The following is a 20490-nucleotide window of genomic DNA, read 5'->3' as shown; positions in this document are numbered from 1 at the left end:
TGAGGAAAATAATGAATTTAATCCATTTTGGAATAAGGCTGTAACAGCAAAATGTAGAAAAAGTGAAAAAAAGTGAAGCAAGGTTTTTTTGAAGAATACAGAAAACGAATCTCACAGTGACTGAGTATGAACAGCGCATAGTTACACAGTTTATTGATAGTTTTTTATCATGTGGGTTTAGTGATACATTAAAAGCCCATCTTTGGTCTACTTATCTCCATAAAATTGCAAGGACTGGTCTCCATGTGTAGCAGATGCCTCCATGACCCTAGGGTGGTCAGGAACAAATATGCAAGCAAATACAGAAATTACAAACTGAACAAAGAAACAAATGTGTAAGGCTGCTTTCACACTGGGGCGGGAGCAGCGTCGGCGGTAAAGCGCCGCTATTTTTAGCGGCGCTTTACCGTCGTTTTAGCGGCGGTGTGCGGGCGCTAGCGGGGTGGTTTTAACCCCCGCTAGCGGCCGAAAAGGGGTTAAACCCGCCCGCAAATCGCCGCTGCAGCGGCGCTTTGCCGGCGGTATTGCCGCGGTGTCCCATTGATTTCAATGGGTAGGAGCGGTTTAGGAGCGGTGAATACACCGCTCCTTCACCGCTGCAAAGATGCGGCTGGCAGGACTTTTTTCACCGTCCTGCCAGCGCATCGCTCCAGTGTGAAAGCCCTCCGGCTTTCACACTGGAGTTAAAGGGGCCGTTTTTTTTCAGGCGTTACACAGGCGCTATTTTTAGCGCTGTAACGCCTGAATACCGCCCCAGTGTGAAAGCAGCCTTAAAGAGGAAGTAAACCCTGATGAGTTTACTTCCTCTTTCATTCCCTGCAAAGGTAAAGCATAACGGACTACTATGCATCGCATAGTAGTCCATTATGTGTCACTTACCTGACACAGGAGCCAGCGAAGTCACCGCTGTCCCCTGTAGTCCGGCGCATCCACCTTCTCGGTGGGTCTCGCTGCTTCGTCGCTGTCATTCGGCGAAGCCGCGATGACGTCACTCCCGCGCATCCGCACGGGAGCCGACACGCGCGGCATATTCGCCGTTGACGGTGCCGCACTCAGTGCGCCTGCACGCCGCTGTCTACGGCGCATGCGCCGTAGACAGCAGTGCCTGTCTTTCGGCAAATATCTCCTAAACCGCGTAGGTTTAGGAGATATTTCTTGGACCTACAGGTTAGCCTTAATCTAGGCTTACCTGTAGGTCAAAGTGTGTTGTAAGGGTTTACAATCACTTTAAAACATTAGTAACTGTCCAAGAAACCTTTAAAAGTCTATAGTTTTCCTTTAGTGAAAAGTGAAACCCTAAGAAAATGTGGATTTATATTTTTTTTAAGATCATGAATGCCTTTATGAGCTTTGAAGAGAATCCTAGACATTTATCTAGAAAAGACACAAATGAAGTGAACACATGCGGCCTTGAAGCAATATAGGCAGACAAGCAGAAAATGCAAGCACTACATAAGACATACAATGGTACGTCTGGAATACAAATCAACTAAGGAATGAAAAGGTTGAATAACTCAAAGAAAGGACAGTTAAGGGTCTATTAAATAAATAGTAGGGACTAAGAAGAATGATGGCAGAATAATGACTAAGTGGTCCGTCAAGTGCACCCCATTTAACAAAAAAAAATGTATTTGATTAAAAATCATTGTTTGTTCCAAGAATGTTTGCTGGTCCCGACCACGAATCATTGCTGTGTACAATCACAGCAGGTGACGGCAGGTCCTAAACTCCAAAATATGTGTGTGACATGTGCACACTGAAATATTTTGTTTCGGAGTTTTGTTTTCGTCCAAAAAATACATTTATTTAGTTACTCCCAAAAATTGTTTTTATTTATTTTGTTTCGTTATAAAATGCATTCGTCCAAAAATCTGAAATAATTAAAGCGGAGGTCCACCCTAAAGTGGACCTTCCGCTCTTTGGAACCCTCCCCCCCTCCGGCGCCACAATTGGCACCTTTCAGGGGGGAGGGGGGTGCAGGTACCTGTACAGTACAGGTATCTGCACCCACTTCCGGCATAGATTCTGCAGAAGGTACGCCCCTTTCCGCAGAATCTACGCCCCTTTCCGAAGGTCCCCCGCTGCCTGCTGGGAAACACACGGATCCCAGAGACAGCGGGGACCATCCTTATTGCTCAGCGCGAATCGCGCATGCGCAGTAGGGAACCGGGAAATGAAGCCGAAAAGGCTCCACTTCCTGATTTCCATACCCAAGATGGCGGCGGCAGCACCCGAGAGACGATCGAGAGATCGGCTTCTGGTGCCGACTTCGCGAGCACGCTGGGCGGGTAAGTGTCATTATTTTAAAAGTCAGCAGCTGCAGAATTTGTAGCTGCTGGCTTTTTAAAAAAAAAACGGCTTTAAGGTGGAATCTGTCATTGAAGGCTTATGGTGTCTGTCGAATGCTCTAAGAAGATTTGACGAAGCAGCTAAACTGTACGACGTCGCAATCGTACATTTCCGGTCCAATGTTCCGCCTACAAGCTATAGTAGAATTTGAATGTTGTATGACACTAGTAATAATTATATTTATTCATTATTATTACTAGTCAACCAACATTCAAATTCTTCTATAGCCTATGGGTGGAGCATTTGGCCATAAATGTCCACTCGTGGCGACTGCTTCGTCGAATCTTCATGTTGAATCTTTCCTCTCTATGTCGAATAATCTTGGACTAATAGAGTTAGGTTAGGCACATTCAACCTTTTTTGCTATTGTCTCTATAATGTCGAATCTTTTCTCTCTATGTCGAATCTTTTCTCTCTGTGTAGTATAATCTTGGACTAATAGAGCTAAGGTTAGGCACATTCGACCACAGGTTCGATGGACACAGATCGCTATTGTCTGCGTCATGTTGAATCTCCGATCTATATCGAACGTTTGTTAAAACGAAAATATCCGAGATTCGGACGAAAATGCATTCAGACAAAAACGAATGCACATGTCTAGTATGCGCCCTAATCCCGGAAACATGGAGGATATCAGTGATTGATTCACAGTGCCCACATCCTATTAATAAGACAGAAGAGAGATTTCCCCTTGGGATTTGGACTTTACCGGCACTTAGACAGATGTTGCATCGTAATAGAGTGAAAAAAGTATATTTATCAGTAGTACATAATTAACCGCCTCTGGACCATCCACTGCAGTTATACTGCGGCAGGTTGGCCGTAGCTGTACGTCAGGTCTTTAAGACGCCTCCGGTGGCGAGTGTGACAGAAGCATGTCCCCTGAGCCGATGCAAGTGCCTGGCGTGCGAGATGACCGCGGGGCACCCACGATTGCTCGTTACAGAACGAGAATGGGGATGTGTGTGTAAACACACACATCCCGGTTCTCTCAGGGGATTGGAGACAGATTGTGTGTTCATACTATGAACACCGATCTCTCTCTTCCCTGCCAGTGTCATTTATACAGTAATCAGTGCATTTTTCGAGCACTGATCGCTGTATAAATGCCAATGGTCCCAAAAATGTGTCAAAGTGTGGGATTTGTCTAACATTACTGATTGCTGCCATTACTAGCAAAAAAAATTAATAATAATAAAAGTGCCATAAATCTATCCCCTATTTTGTAGACGCTATAACTTTTGTGCAAGCCAATCAATAGCCTTTTTGCGATTTTTTTTGTAACCAAAAATATGTAGAAGAATACATATCGGCTTAAACTGAGGACATTTTTTTTTTCTTTTTTAAATTGGGATATTTATTATTGCAAAAAGTAAAGGATATTGGGGTTGATTTACTAAAGTCAAATCCACTTTGCACTACAAGTGCACTGAAATTACACTTGTAAGTGCAGTCGCTGTAGATCGTTGTAGATCTGAGGGGAAGCTCTGAAATGAGTGGAAGCTCTGCTGATTTTATCATCTAATCACGTGCAAGCTAAAATGCTGTTTTTTATTTTCCTTGCATGTCCCCCTCGGATCTACAGCGACTTTACTTCCAAGTTCACTTTCAGTGCAAAGTAGATTTGCCTTTAGTAAATAACCACCATTGTGTTTTTTTTTCAAAATTGTCATACTTCTTTTGGTTATAGCGCAAAAAATAAAAAACGCAGAGGTGATCAAATACCACTAAAAGAAAGGTTTCTTTGTGGGGAAAAAAAGGATAAACATTTTTATTTGGGTACAGCGTCGCACGACCACGCAAGTGTCAGTTAAAGGGACGTAGTGCCGCATCGCAAAAAATGGCCTAGTCATTGAGCAGCCAAAACAGTTCACATGGAATGTCCATGAAAGAACATCTGATAGTACAACTTATGCATGAGATGAAATATATGTGATATCCTTCAACCGGTGCGTTTCGGAGTCTGTTGTAGACACTCCTTCCCCAGATACGGATATTCTATAATTTAAGTACAGGCATACCCCACTTTTAAGTACACAATGGGGTTGATTTACTAAAGCTAGAAAGTGCAAAATCAGGCTCACTTCTGCATAGTATGTCATTGGTATGTCAGTAAACCAAAAGGAGATGCCAGAGATGTCAGTCTAGAGGGGGCATGGAACATAGAGATATATGCATAGGAATAAACCAAGCCTTAACTAAAGGGCCAGCATGCCCATTGTCTACCCTATATGTGAGAGTGTAGCTTACCTAGGTGATGATAGTATCTATCTGAGCTTACAGCCTCATGTGAACAGGTAGCGCTTCCTGTCCACAATCAAGGGTTTCCTTTATATAGTAGCCATCTTGGAGGCTTTGTTTCTCAGGTCCCTGAGCGGTGCGCCGCCTACCGATGCGACCAAACTCCCCCATGGTGACAAGCACCATGGAGAAGAAATAGGGAGAAGCGAAAGTTGGAAAAGTGCAAAAAAAAAAAAGAAAAAAAAAAAAAAAAAGAGTGCCCATCACCGAAGTTGGTACATTACCTGATACCTTTAATACAGAAGGAGTGCTACACCCACGTGTTGTGTTTTTCAGGTTGGATGATATTTGTGAGGCATCCAAACTGGGTCTTTTCGCCGTTTGTGTTTGTATTGGATCACTGTGATGTTGACGTTTTGTGCGTTGTGGGTTTTTGACTTGTTTAGAAGACGCCTGTGAGGAAATAGAAGACAATCTTGAAGAAGCTGCAGATAAGGCAGAATAATGTTCCTTTCTTTTAAAACTGAGTACTGTCCGTGATACTTTTTTTATTTGCACTAACATACAATTTTTCAGGACAAGTTTTTGGGGTATGTCCCCTTCTTCAAGGTCCAAGCAGTACTGATTTACAAATTTTTAAGCAGATTGCACTAATACGGCTACAATCACATTAAAGCGGGGTTCCACCCTGATCGGAACCCTCCCCCCCTCTGGTGCCACAGTTGGCACCTTTCAGGGGGGAGGGGGGGTTCAGATACCTGTCTAAGACAGGTATTTGCACCCACTCCCGGGCATAGACTCCCATGGGAGTCTATGCCTCATCCTGTCCCTGCGCGCTGTCTGCTGGGAAACACACGGGTCCCAGAGACAGCGCGGACCATTCCTATTGCGCTGCGCGACTCGCGCATGCGCAGTAGGGAACCGGGAAGTGAAGCCGCAACGCTTCACTTCCTGATTCCCTCACCTAGAATGGTGACGGCAGCAGCCGAGAGCCGAGCGATCGATCGGCCTCGGCTGCCGGCATCGCTGGACCCCGGGACAGGTGAGTGTCCATTTATTAAAAGACAGCAGCTGCAGTATTTGTAGCTGCTGGCTTTTAATATTTTTTTCCACAGTGCAATCCCGCTTTAAGTATGATGGAAGATCCTTTCTTTTAACAAATCTTTTCCTAAATTGTTGATTTTGATTCCATCCAGGCTTTGCCATCCTGAAATGCATTTTTGTCCCACGTATATTTCTTTTCTTTTTTGACAAAACTATCCCAGTTAAAACCCTCCAAATGGGATTTCAACTTTTTCACCCTCTAAGGCCGCGTACACACGGGCGGACTGTTCGCCCAACTTTGTCCGCTGAACAGTGTTTCAGCGGACAGTCCGCTCGTGTGTGGGCTTCAGCGGACAGTTTCAGCGGACAGTCTGACGAACAAAGTTTTTCGGAATTTCCGTTTCAGCGGACAGTCCGCTCGTGTGTAGGCTTGTTCGACAAACTCAGGCCGCGTACACACGGGCGGACTGTTCGCCCAACTTTGTCCGCTGAACAGTGTTTGGGTGGACAGTCCGCTCGTGTGTGGGCTTTCAGCGGACAGTTTCAGCGGACAGTTGGACGGACAAGGTTTTTCGGAAATTCCGAAAAACTGTCCGCTGAAACCTTGTTTGAGCGAACAGTCCGCCCGTGTGTAGGCTTGTTCGTCAAACAAAGTTGCGCGCATGCTCAGAAAGGATTTTCACGCCGAAAGCTATAATGCAGTGTATAGGACGTCGTATTTTTCGTCCCGTCGTACGTGCCGTTCACGTCATCGCGCACGGTTTCAGCAAACTGTTCGTCCGTCGTGTGTGGCCATGTCCGTCCATGCTAAGTTTGAGCGGACTGTTTGCCGAAACTGTTGGACGGACAAAGTTGGGCGAACAGTCCGCGCGTGTGTACGCGGCCTAAGTTTCGCGCATACTCAGAAAGGATTTACACGGCGAAGGTTGCATTGCAGTGTATTGGATGTCGTATTTCTAGTCCCGTCGTACGTGCTGTACACGTCATCGCGCACGCTTTCAGCGGACTGTTCGTTCATCGTGTGTGGTCAAGTCCGTTCATGCAAATTTTGAGCGGACTGTTTGTCGGATTGTTTGACGAACAAAGTTGGGCGAACAGTCCGCCCGTGTGTACGTGGCCTCAGGGTAGTTGTGTGATTTTTATGGACCTGTAGTTTTGTCCCTATACTGCTGATTTCACTGTCCAAGACTTCAGAATGTTTGCTGTATTCATTTATTAGTAGTGTCATCATGCTCACTGAGCATGTATGTAGAATTTTTTCCCATTCACATTTGAATTCAATCGTAGGAAAGATCTGGACTTTCAGACTGAATGGGTTTAGATTTTCCTTGATACAGTCCTAAAAGGACCTAATATGCCAAAACAGCAACGATTTCTTCTCTAAAGTCTTGGACAGCTTAACCTCCCTAGCGGTAATCCCGAGTCTGGCTCGGGTTGAGATTTTACTAACAGGAGCGGTAACCCCGAGCCAGACTCGGGATCGCATCGCTGGATGCAGGGGAGGACACAGGGATCGTTACTCACCTTGTCCCCTGGATCCAGCGATGTCCCCCGCGCTGTGTGATCAAGCTGTCCTCCGCTCGATTCACAGTGCCGAATGCCGCCGAGCTCCGTTCCCTGCGACGTTACGGCGCACCGGAGCGGAGATCGGCGGCAAATTCAAAAAAGTTAAAAGACACAAAACACACACAACACTGTCATCTTACAGATTACAGTACTGTATAAAAAAATTACACACCCCCTTTGTCCCTAGTGGTCTGTGCAGTGCCCTGCATGCACTTTTATATTATAAATACTGTTTTTTCTGCCTGAAATTTGGAGATTGTCCATAGCAACCAAAACGTGTCCCTTTTTCAGTGTTTTAGGATTTGATTACATTATTGAATAATTTTTATTATTCTTTATTATATTATAAACTTTATCATACCCGGGATGTCTGCTAGACTATGGTTTGAACAGATTTAAGAGAGTACCGCTTTCAGCACCTAAATCCAGACTGAATCATACCGCCAGGGAGGTTAAAGAACAGTGAAGAAAGCTCTGAGTAAATTGATTCATTTTTACTAAAATCCTTTAAGTATCCCAACATAAGAGTATCCCACTCTTTACCAACAAAATTAGATATTATAAATCTTTTCAACTTAAATATGGAAGTCTATAGAAATAAAAGAAAAGAACAAAACAACAATGTGCTAATTGATAATCAATATTTAGTATATAGGTGGCTTAAACTAAGTATTAAATGGATGAATAAATCCGGAAACATGCGTGTCACCTAAACCCGGAAACAGACAGCCATGTACCTGTACTTTGCTATGTGTGTACGGCCGCCTGTCCGCAGTATATTGTGAATGGATGGTCCATAAGTGGTTAAAGGGGTTGAAAAGTCAGAAGATTTTTTATCTAAATGCATTCTATGCATTTAGATAAAAAGCCTTCTGTGTGTAGTAGCCCCCCTAATACTTACTTGAGCCTCATCCCTCTCCATTGATGTCTACGAGTGTCTCGGCCATCTGCTGATTGGCTGAGACACAGCAGCGGTGCCATTGGCTCCCGCTACTCTCAATCAAAGTCAGTCAGCCAATCAGGAGACAGAGAGTGTGGGGCAGGGCTCCGTGTATGTATGCTCTAGATTTATTTCAATATGTCTTAAAGTGGATGTAAACCCAATGTCATCCTTTCTAAACTACTGCCATAGTGGTTATCTATAAGGATATACATGCCTCCTGCATGTATACTTATCTGTCAAATATCTCCCCTCTGTCTGTCATGAGACCCAAAAAACTGCAGATTCTGTGGGTGGGTCTGTTGTCTGGAGCTCGGTGGGTGGAGTCATGATGTCAGTAGACTCCCTGCCAATATACACTCCCCTTGTCAACATGCATTTTCTCCTGTGTATTTCTTACACTGAACTTCTGCTATGATCACTAACATCCAGTGAAAAGACAGGAAAGTCCGCACATGACTTCATCATGCCAAATCATGCTGAAGTGGGGAACATCCAATTCTGGCAGATCAGCAGAAGAAAGGACTGGGAGGGAATTAAAAAATAATGCATGTCTTAGGCTAGTGCACTAGATATGTAAATCACCTGTCACTCACAGCAAGGGGGAGGATTTGACAAAGTTTTTCTCTGTTTGTCAAGATTTATCTCACTGAACAATAAAAGAGGATTGCCCAGAGCTGGATTAACTCTTTGTGGCAAGACTGGGCTCAAATGATAGCAAATATTATACTCTACATCAGGGATATGCAATTAGCGGACCTCCAGCTGTTGCTAAACTACAAGTCCCATCATGCCTCCGCCTCTGGCTGTCATGCTTGTGGCTCTAAGAGTCTTGTTGTGCCTCATGGGAATTGTAGTTCTGCAACAGCTGGAGGTCCGCTAATTGCATATCCCTGCTCTACATTATGACATTAAAAAAAAATAAAAAATTTCGGGTTTACATCCACTTTAAGGCAGCAGCGGTCATACTTCTGAAATTTTTGTATATGCATTTTAGTCTCATGTAATAACATGTAGTATCCTATGTAAGGTAGTAAGAGTCACTAGAATACTCAACGTAAAGGAAAAAGAGAGGGATAGAATAAGAAGAAGAAAGAGGTCACTGCAGTAGCTCATTTACCTGGTCATGGTGGGTCCTCCCGAAGGTGCCACAGCTTCCATACTTTATCATGGGCATCCAGCCTGTCCTGCATCCTGGCCGTCATCGTCTCCATCAGCATCACATCTTTAATTCTGGCATATAGGGCCTCTGGTGTAGGGGGGACGTATTTTTCCAGTATAGGGCAATAAGACAGTGTGCAGCTGTGAGGATGTGGCGTACTAGTTTTTTACAGGGTGTGGAGACCTTTAGTGGCAAAAAGTCCAATAGGAAAAATGTGGGGACGGGCAGGGCTCCATGTATGAATGGACACAAGGAGTTGTGACTCTGCCCTGGTGCCCCATTAATAAGCTGCTTGTTGTGGGGGCACTCAACAGGAGGGAGGGGCCAGGAGCACAGAAGAGGGACCCGAGAAGAGGGGGATCTGGGCTGCTCTGTGCAAGTCCATATCTGACTGCAGAGTATTTTTTTTTATCACTTTGAAGGTTACATCAGCAGAATATTCCTAGGAAGACAGATACTTTATTACTGTGCTTGGTGGATTTTATTGGAGGTTGATCTCTTTATTGCTGTCATTGTACATAAAGTATCCTCTGCACGCTCTGATAATTAGCCACAGCTAATGAACATGATAAATGTACTGTCAGAATAGGAAGGATCACAACCAAAGTCTCCAATCTAGACACAGACCCTAACTGATAGCACAAAACAACATTCTGCAGGAACAGAGAGTGCTTCTAATGAGCCACTCCAGTGATTACTCGTGCTCTGTAAACATTACTAATGGACAAATTGTTTTTAGCATAAAAAATAAATAGAAACAGTAGATTATAAATGGTAGGCATTTATCAAAACATAGCGTTACACACAGCGTCCCACTGGGAGCAGCGGCGGAGATACCGCTGTTTAATTTATGCACAAATGACATTGAAAGATGATGAAATAACACATCTCAATACACATGCACAAACCGCTGTGGATGAACACAGAACGATAACAGCGAATGCTATCTGGATACTTCTGTTCCCAATGAATGCACATATTCTTTTGATTCCATCAAGAACCACTTACAGCAATAGCTATCAGAGCAGGAACATTCACTTCAAGGAGTTTTCTCATTAATCCGTAGTTTATTCCAACCTTCTCTTGAACTGCTTGATAATTAAATAATAAAAAATGCCGTGTCCTGCAGAATAAGGTTTTCATGCTATCATTTAGGCCTGACAGGGGCAGCCACAGGTGGTAAAACTGTGGCTCAACCTCCTGTTTTTTTTTAACTGCCCCTCGGCCACCTGTGCCTAAATGATAGCATGAAAACCTTATTCTGCAGGACACAGAATTTCTATCATTTAACGAATTGACCTCCGGAAGATTTACCCCCCTACCCCCCTTTTCATGACTAGGCCATTTTTTGCTTTTTGGCACAGGGTTATCTTAACTGACAATTGCTCGGTCTTGCAACACTGTACATAAACTAATATTCTATCATTTTTTTCCCCACAAATAGAGCTTTCTTTTTTGGTATTTGATCACCTCTGGGTTTTTTATTTATTTTATAAACGAAAAAAAAGACCAAAAATTTGGAATAAAAATATTTTTAACATTCTGCTATAAAACACATCCAATAAAAAAATAGAAAAAAAATCGAATTTCTTCATAAATTTAGGCTAATATGTATGCTTCTACATATTTTTGGTAAAAAAAAAAAAAAATCCCAATCAGCATATATTGATTGGTTTACACAAACATTATTGCGTCTACAAACTATGGTATATATACTGGAATTTTTACTCATTTTATTTTTTTATACTAGTAATGTCGGCGATCAGCGACTTATAGCAGGACTGTGATAGAAAGGCAAGCAATCTGAGACTTATGCCCTGTATACACGGTTGGACTTTCCGACGGAAAATGTGCGTTCGGATCTTGTTGTCGGAAAATCCGATCGTGTGTGGGCTCCATCTGACTTTTTCCGTTGTAATTTCCAACACACAAAGTTTGAGATCTGGATCTAAAATTTTCCGACAACAAAATCCGATCGTTTAAATCCCGATCGTGTGTAGACAATTCCGAGGGACAAAGTGCCATGCATCCTCAGAATAAATTACGAGACGAAAGCTATTGGCTACTGGCCTCTTTATAGTCCCGTCGTACGTGTTGTACGTCACCTCGTTCTGAATAATCGGATTATCCGACAACTTGTGACCGTATGTATGCAAGACAAGTTTGGGCCAAAATCCGTCTGAAAAAATCTGATGGATTTTGTTGTCAGAATGTCCGACCGTGTGTATGGGGCATAATAACTGACACTCTGTGGGAACCAATGACACTAATACAGTGATCAGTGCTAAAAATATGTACTGTAACTGTACTAATGACAATGGCTGGGAAGGGGTTAACATCTAAGGTGATCAAAGGGTTAAATGTTTACCTAACAGTGTTTAGTGTGTTTACTGTGAGGTGCTCTTACTAAATTATGTGCTGATTTTTATTCCCTGCTTGGCAGGGAAACAAAGACCAGCACATCTCTGCTGACAGGACAGCGTTCTGTATTGTTTACCCTGACAGAGCTCTGTCCTGTCTTCCTCCTCAGTGATCAGTGGGTGCCGGTGGTCATCCACTGGCCCGCACCCACTGATCGGCCTGTGCTTTGACTAAACTACTACCTGGAAGTGCTGAATCACACAGCACTCTCCCACCAAAAAAATTAATAAAAAAATGATACGCTCATATGCACGAATGCTTCAAAAGTGGTATTTTTCATTAAATTTTCGTATTGTGTGTATGAAGCTTAACTGTTAGTACATAAAAAAAAAAAAAAAAATCCTCAATAAACATAAATACGGTAATTCTCTGAATAATCAGCATTCATTCATTGTGCTTCCATGCAAATGTGAACATCATGTTCTGATCTTTATTGGGGAATGTTATTTTGTATATAGAGTGTTTATGTGGTGAGTTTACACTTTTCATTGAACAGAGTTTGGATAACACAGGGTTAAACAGAAAGGTCATAAATTAACTGCACATTATCTGGACAGAATGCTTGGGGAGATAGTGATGTGTTCCTGCTTAGGAGATGTATGTTAGCTCGGGAGGCTGCAAACTCTGCAGGGCTCCAAGACACACTCGCTGCTATTCCAACCCTTCACATATTTCCACATAAACTTCCCTCCTGGCATTAAACTTTGCCAGGTATTGTGCCCAGCTTACCACCCCAAACTGATGTTCCTCCCTCAGCTCACCTCTCTCCCTGCATGTCCTGTGAGTGGAATAGCTGTGCTCCTCCTATGGGTTCTCTCATCATATGGCACTGAAGATAGAGGAGGGGGGGATTCAGTGGGACACACAGAGCAAGTATGCAGGAGACTGGGGGGGAGACAGAAAATCAGGAGGGGCCAGCGGGGAGGAGCACATCACTAGAGGTCTGACTAAATACAATCTCTTAGCAGCAGGGACCTGATCTACCCATCAGCTATCTGTGATTGACAGGTAGATTGAAGAGGAAGCTGTCATGGGGCCCCCTACTGGCAAAACCTGAATGGTCAGGTGTGCGGCACTTACTATTGTGAACTGTGTCGGCTGCTGCTGGTGTAGCACCTGCCACACAGCTGGCATACTTCGAAGTCTTGCAGGACATGGCTGCTAATGGGAACTGAGTTCCTGTTGTGGAAAAAGTACAGGAACTCCATTCCCATGCGTTCCCGCAGGACTTGAGCCCTGCTACTATGGCTTTTGGAGGAACCCTTAACTTTCCAGTCTCAGGGACCCTTCCCTTGCTAATACTGTACTTAACCACTAATCCAGTGTGCTTGAGTACCTCTGAGTTGAAGGCATTCCCCCCACATTTGAACATTTTCCATGTGTCCCTAATCCCATACCAGAGCTTAAATCTTGTAACAGTGATCACTATGTCCTACCAATGAGGAGACTGGCACCACTCCAACCTATCCTGAATTCTGCATCTTGGCTCATACACTACTGCTCGAGCCCCACTTCTCTCTGTCAGTCCCTCCACAGGCTGCTAATAACAGAAAATATGGTTCGGAATTTGCACTGATTATCAGAGAGATGGTTCTACATCACAAGATATTTGCCACATGTGTGGACTGTGCTTGCTCTCCTACCTCATCGTTATCCACTTGGGTATGGGATAGAAAATCCTGCTATACAATACCTGAATTGCCACATGGATGTCACTTGTTTCTGAGTTTATGTGCAGAATTATCTGAATATTCAGCAGTGATACAAAATTGTTAGATCTGGGTTTCTCAGCTAGGGTTCCTCCAGAGGTTGCTTGGGGTTCCTTCAGCAATGAGCATTTTCTGCCTCTCAGATAAGTTCCCACTGACACCAGTCATATTATCTGTAAGGGGGTACTTCTTCCCAATGACCACAAGTGTAAGGAGGATGACTAGGGTATTAAAGATAGTTTGTCTCCATTCTGCTTCGACCATGACTCCCTTTACCTCCTTATAAATAACCACACATGACCACAAGCTGGAGTTAAATTGCCATAACAGCCTTTTATTAACAAACTTTATAAATAACAAATAAATAACATGTTAAACCCAGTTACCTGGAGTTTCAAGGTCCTAGTTGTCATCACAGAAGAAAGTGCCTTTGGGCAATTATGGCTCTCGTAGCAGAGCATGCTGTGATTGGTCAAACCATGCAGGTCAGATCTTCTTTCTTCTCTCCTCCGTGCGGCGTCTTCGGGGTAATGGGTCGCGCTGTGTGTTCTGGGAACTGTGTGTCCCAGAACACAGCGCGTCCCATTCACAAAGCTCTGCGCGACTCGCGCATGCGCAGTAGGAAACGGGCAGTGAAGCCGCAAGGCTCCACTGCCTGTTTCCCTTACCCAAAATGGCGGCGCTGGGACCCGAGACCGAGGGACGGTCAGCCTCGGGCGGCCGACATCGCGGGTGCCCTGGACAGGTAAGTGTGCTTATTAAAAGTCAGCAGCTACCAGTGTTTGCAGCTGCTGACTTTTACATTTTTTTTTTAAAACCGGCCCTCCTCTTTAAGGTACCCATATAGCACAGTCAATTTACGCAGCGCTCCATACATACATCGCACACTCACATCAGTCCCTACCTTCAAGGAGCCCAAAATCCAAGGTCCCCAACTCACATTCATATACTAGGGCCAATTTTCGACAGAAGCCAATTAACCTACCAGCATGTTTTTGGAGTGTGGGAGGAAACCGGAGTACCCAGAGGAAACCCACACAGGCACAGGGAGAACATGCATACTCCAGGCAGGTAGTGTTGTGGTTGGGATTCGAACCAGCGATCCTTTTTACGGCTAGGAGAGAGTGCTATTTTAACCACTTTGCTGGTCAAAGACCAGACCACTTTTTGCGATTCTGCACTGCGTCGCTTTAACTGACAATTGCGCGGTCGTGCAAAGTGGCTCCCAAACAAAATTGACGTCGTTTTTTTCCCACAAATAGAGCTTTCTTTTGGTGGTATTTGATCACCCCTGCGGTTTTTATTTTTTGCGCTATAAACAAAAATAGAGCGACAATTTTGAAAAAAAAACGCATTATTTTTTACTTTTTGTTATAATAAATATCCCCCAAAAATATATAAAAAAACTTTTTTTTCCCTCAGTTTAGGCCGATACGTATTCTTCTACATATTTTTGGTAAAAAAATCGCAATAAGCGATTATTGATTGCTTTGCGCAAAAGTTATACCTTTTACAAAATAGGGATAGTTTTTTGGCATTTTTATTAATAATTTTTTATTATTTCTTTTTTTACTAGTAATGGCGGCGATCAGCGATTTTTATTGTGACTGCGACATTGTGGCGGACACATCGGACATTTTTGACACAGTTTTGGGACCATTGTCCTTTATACAGTAATCACTGCTATATAAATGCAGTGATTCCTGTGTAAATGACACTGGCAGTGAAAGGATTAACCAGTGGGTGGCAGTGTAGGGGTTAAGTGTTCCTAGGGCTGTGTTACTAACTGTGGGGGGGTTGGGCTTTAATTTAGTGAACACTGATCTTTGCTCCAATCACATGGAGCAGAGATCAGCATCACTAGTTGCTAGGCAGAATGGAGAAATGCTGTTTACAACTGCATTTCTTCATTCGGGCGCTCCGTGAGACGATCGCGGGTATGCCCGCGGCGATCGAGTCCGCGGGTCCCGCGACCGGACTCACGGGGGTCCCGACCAGCATGGGAGCGTGCTGCCGGCGGCACGCTCCCAATGGCAGGGCGGCAAATTTAAAGGGATGTACCTGTACGCCCATTTGCCTGCCGGTTCTATTCTGCCGACGTACATCGGCGTGCGCTGGTCGGCAAGTGGTTAAAGTGTGACATGTTTGGAATCTATTTACTCAGCGTAACATCATATTTTATATTTTACCAAAAATATGGATTTATTGTGTTTTCTTGCATTACAATTCATTAAAGTGTATTTTTTCCCCAAAAAATTACATTTGAAAAATTGCTGCACAAATACCATGTGACATAAAAAATTGCAATGACCGCCATTTTATTCCCTAGGGTCTCTGTTAAAAAAAAAATATATATATATATATATATATATATAATGTTTGGGGGTTCTGAGTAATTTTCCAGCAAAAGCAAATGATGATTTTTACATGTAGGAGAGAAACACCAGACTTAACTAGGGCTGGAATGAAACAAACTTTTGGGAAGTTTACCAAGACTGAACGGTTGATGAAGCCTACCAAAGTCTGTTTACAGTGACTATTGTGCTAAAGCAAAAATGTTTACAAAAGTTCTCCTTGCCACAAAAAAAAGTAAATACTTATCTCTCCAACTGTCCTCACCAGGAGCGGATGCTCCTCTGAAAAAGAGGAATCATCCCAAGAAAGTCTCTTTAGAAACCAATGCGTCCATGAGTGACAATCTCCTGGTTCCTCCCACTGACTCCTACAGGACACAGCAGTGATGTAAGGATTGGCAGGAGAAACCAATGAGTCCACCAGAGGTTATGACACCTATCAGGACGATTTCTCTTCATCATAGGGACAGTTTTTGTGGATTTTTAAATTTAGCAATAGAGTCACTTTAAAATGACATCCTGCAATCCCATTAAAGCGGAACCGCTATTCACTCTCTTTACCAGTGTTGACTATTTTTAATCCTTATGCTGCCAGCATTAGTAAATAGATAGGAAAGTATATGAGGTATTCAGTTACTTTCTGGTTTCCTGGCCTAGGCAAATTATGTCATATATCCCAGCAGTCTTCAGGAGGGGAGGAGGGGTTTAAGCTAAGCACACCCTCCTGCATGCATGCCTGAGCTAAGGGTAGATGGATTTCAGGAAGTAAATGCCACATGAATCATCTTACTCAAGATGGCCATAGCTAGAAATGGCAGGGGGTGTTTTTCAAAGTGATTTCTCAGCAAAATAAGACATGGAGACATGGATGGATGGGGGAGCTTGCTTTAACCACTTGCCAACAGGCACACGCCGATGTACATAGGCAGAATGGCACAGACAAGGCAAATGGGCGTACCTGTATGTCCCTTTAAAATTGCCGTAGTGCCATCGTGTGCGCGCCGGTCGGGATCTCTGTGAGTCTCATGGGGAGGAAGAACGGGGAGATGCTAATGTAAACAAGCATCTCCTCGTTCTGCCTAGTGACGGTGTCACTGATCTCTGCTCCCTGTGATCAGAGCAGAGATCAGTGACGTGTCACACACAGCCATGCCCCCCCACACAGTTAGGAACACGCCCCAGGACACACTTAACCCTTACACTGCCACATAGTGGTTAACTCCTTCACTGCCAGTGTCATTTACAAAGGAATCAGTGCAATTGTATAGCACCGATTGCTGTATAAATGACAATGGTCCCAAAAATGTGTCAAAAATGTCCGATGTGTCCACCATAATGTAGCAGTCACAATAAAAATCACTGATCGCTGCCATTACTAGTAAAAAAAAAATATTAATAAAACTGCCATAAAACTGTCCGCTTTTTTGTAAATGCTATAACTTTTGCGCAAACCAATCAATATGCGCTTATTGTGATTTTTTTTACCAAAAATATGTAGAAGAATACGTATCGGCCTAAACTGAGGAAAAAAACGTGTTTTTTTTTTATATATTTGTGGGGGATATTTATTATAGCAAAATGTAAAAAAATAATGCTTTTTTTTCAAAATTGTCGCTCTTTTTTGTTTATGGCGCAAAAAATAAAAACCGCAGGGTGATCAAATACCACCAAAAGAAAGCTCTATTTGTGGGGAAAAAAGGACGTCAATTTTGTTTGGGAGCCACGTCTCACGACCGCGCAATTGTCAGTTAAAGTGACGCAGTGCCGAATTGCAAAAAGTGGTCTGGTCTTTGGCCAGCAAAATGGTCCAGGGCTTAAGTGGTTAAATATTAAAAATGAATAAATTTTATTTTTGCAGATGCAGTGTTATTTTTGCAGATGTGCTTTAACATACCTTCATTTGAGCTGGAGGGAGATTTACAGTCTCAAACCATTTTTATTATTTTAATTTTTATTCTAAATTACATTTCAACTGCATCGCAATTGGCTGACTGTCTCTCAGAAAGTCCGTTTACAGTCAGTCTGTCGCCTGGAATATGACATCCCAGCAATATTCATAGTTTACTGCACTGGATGTATCGCCTATAGCAGCCAAATGTGCTGTTTTCCCATTTACAACACTTAGACTGGTTATGTGATTATGGTACAAGCAGACCTTCCTATGTGGTTTTCATTTTGAAAAATATCAGTGGTAAGAAGTGATGTTTTCCCAACAAAACTGCAATTTGATTCTGAAGCCGAAGTTTAATTTGCATATAATTTACTTTCCCTGGTCCATCCCTCCCTCTTCATCAAAAATGTAATTTGTAACCGTTTTCATGACAAATCTTCTCTTAGAGCCAGTGATGTCATCACTGAGTCTCTGTGCTGCTCTATGCCATGTGGGCAGATCATAGCTAGTGGAAGGGGTTAGATGACGCGGGTGTCCTCCAGCTGGAAAATAAAGCAGACTCCAGTTGACAGTTGACTTTCTGCAGCTTCTATCACACACTATGAGAAGCACACAGTATGCAGTGAAATCACAGTAAGCAATTTCGGTAGAGAAGAGGAGCCTGTGCAACTGTCAAAGATGAAAAGTAAACAGTAAAAAAAAAAAAGTAAGGCTGAAAGTTGGCCTTAAAGCAGTAATAGGCAAATATTTATTTTACTACAGCTTACCAATTATTATGTGTAATGGCTGTATTCGTTTTAATTTTTAGGCTTTCGTTATTTTATTTTCATCTGGTGATCTGGCCAGTAAATCTGTTTTCAACAGAAGACACTGTCCAGCAGATTTATCAGTTAGAGGGTTGAGACAAACAAATTACCACTTGGGTTCTTTCAATAGTCAGCTTTTATTTATTTGTGTAAAATCTTTATACCAAAAGGAAATTTCTTTTCTGTAACTGTTTTAAAGGTGTGTGTGTGAGAGCTGGAGTTCAGCTTTAAGTTGTTAGTGTATCTAAATCTGTTAGTTCATCTAACACTGCTGCTGTTCAAAGGTGTCTATGTTGCTCCTCCATCCAGTGTGTCCAGTCAGGTTGGGTTTGTGTTTTAACAATCCCAAAATAACATGTCCGCAATCAATCTTGTTGTCATAGGGAGGCATTTCCAACATGGCAAAATAAATCAAGGCCAGATGTGCTGGCAGCCAGAGTGAGCTGGTTGCAGAGCAAAGAGTGTTCTACTCGCTGTGTGCGATCGGATGGTGAGCTGCAATATCAGTGGGACTGGTGAGCTGATGCTGTGGGGATTCACTATTTGCTGTTAGAGAGACTGAGCCCTTTAGGAACTGACCGTGCAGCCAACTTGTAGCCGCATTGCTACCTGCAGGCTTAACTAGGATTTTTCTCATGTGCAGCAATGATACAACTGGGCCCCAATGCAAGCCGGCTGAAGATTTAGGACTAAAAGCTGCTACACAAAAACCTTCACTTTTGCTTATGCTAAGAAGTACCTCTCAGGGTACAATGAACCTCATCCTAGCCATTCTAGAGTGCACTCTAGCCATTTAAGGACCGAGACTGTTTTTCAGACTCAGTGTTTGCAAGTTAAAAACATGTTTTTTTGCTAGAAAATTACTTAAAACCTCCAAACATTATACTTTTTTTTCGAACTCTCTAGAGAATAAAATGGCGGTCATTGCAATACTTTTTGTCACACCGTATTTGCGCAACGGTCTTACAAGTGCACTTTCTTTGGAAAAAATTCACTTTTTTTTAAATTAAAAAATAAGACAACAGTAAAGTTAGCCCAATTGTTTTATATTGTGAAAGATAATGTTACGCCGAGTAAATTGATACCCAACATGTCACGCTTCAAAATTGCACCCGCTCGTGGAATGGAGTGAAACCTTTACCCTTAAAAATCTCCATAGGCAATGTTTAAAAAAATTCTACAGGTTGCATGTTTTGAGTTATAGAGGAGGTCTAGGGCTAGAATTATTGCTCTCGCTCTACTGATCACAGTGATACCTCACATGTGTGGTTTGAACACTGTTTTCATATGCGGGCGCTACTCATGTATGTGTTCGCTTCTGCGCGTGAGCTCGTCAGGACGGGGTGCTTTAAAAAAAAAAAAAATTCTTATATGTTTTACTTTATTTTATTGATTTTAAAACAGTTTTTTATTTTTTTAAACTTGGGTCACTTTTTTTCCTATTATAGGGAATGTAAACACCCCTTGTAATAGAAAAAAGCATGACAGGTCCTCTTAAATACGAGCTCTGGGGTCAAAAAGTCATTAGATCTCATATTTGGGCTTAAATGCAATAAAAAAATAAATAAAAAATTGTCATTTGAAAAAATGACAACAAAAAAATAGCCCTTTAAGACATATGGGCGGAAGTGATATTTTGGCATCACATGCTGTACAGTGTCATCACATGGCCTACAGAGCCATCACATGCCGTACAGTGTCATCACATGCCGTAGAGTGCCATCACATGCCGTACAGAGCCATTACATGCCGTATAGAGCCATACAGAGCCATTACATGCCATACAGTATCATCACATGCCGTACAGAGCCATCACATGCTGTACAGTGCTATACAGAGCCATCACATGCCGTACAGTGTCATCACATGCCATACAGAGCCATCACATGCCGTAGAGTGCCATCACATGCCGTACAGAGCCATTACATGCCGTATAGAGCCATACAGAGCCATTACATGCCATACAGTATCATCACATGCCGTACAGAGCCATCACATGCTGTACAG

Source organism: Lithobates pipiens, unplaced genomic scaffold (genome assembly GCF_037356315.1).
Source record: "Lithobates pipiens isolate NorthernLeopardFrog02 unplaced genomic scaffold, aLitPip1_a1.2 Scaffold_19, whole genome shotgun sequence".
Classification (NCBI taxonomy): domain Eukaryota; kingdom Metazoa; phylum Chordata; class Amphibia; order Anura; family Ranidae; genus Lithobates; species Lithobates pipiens.
The sequence above is the reverse complement of the archived record's forward strand: the minus strand, read 5'-3'. Positions refer to the sequence as shown.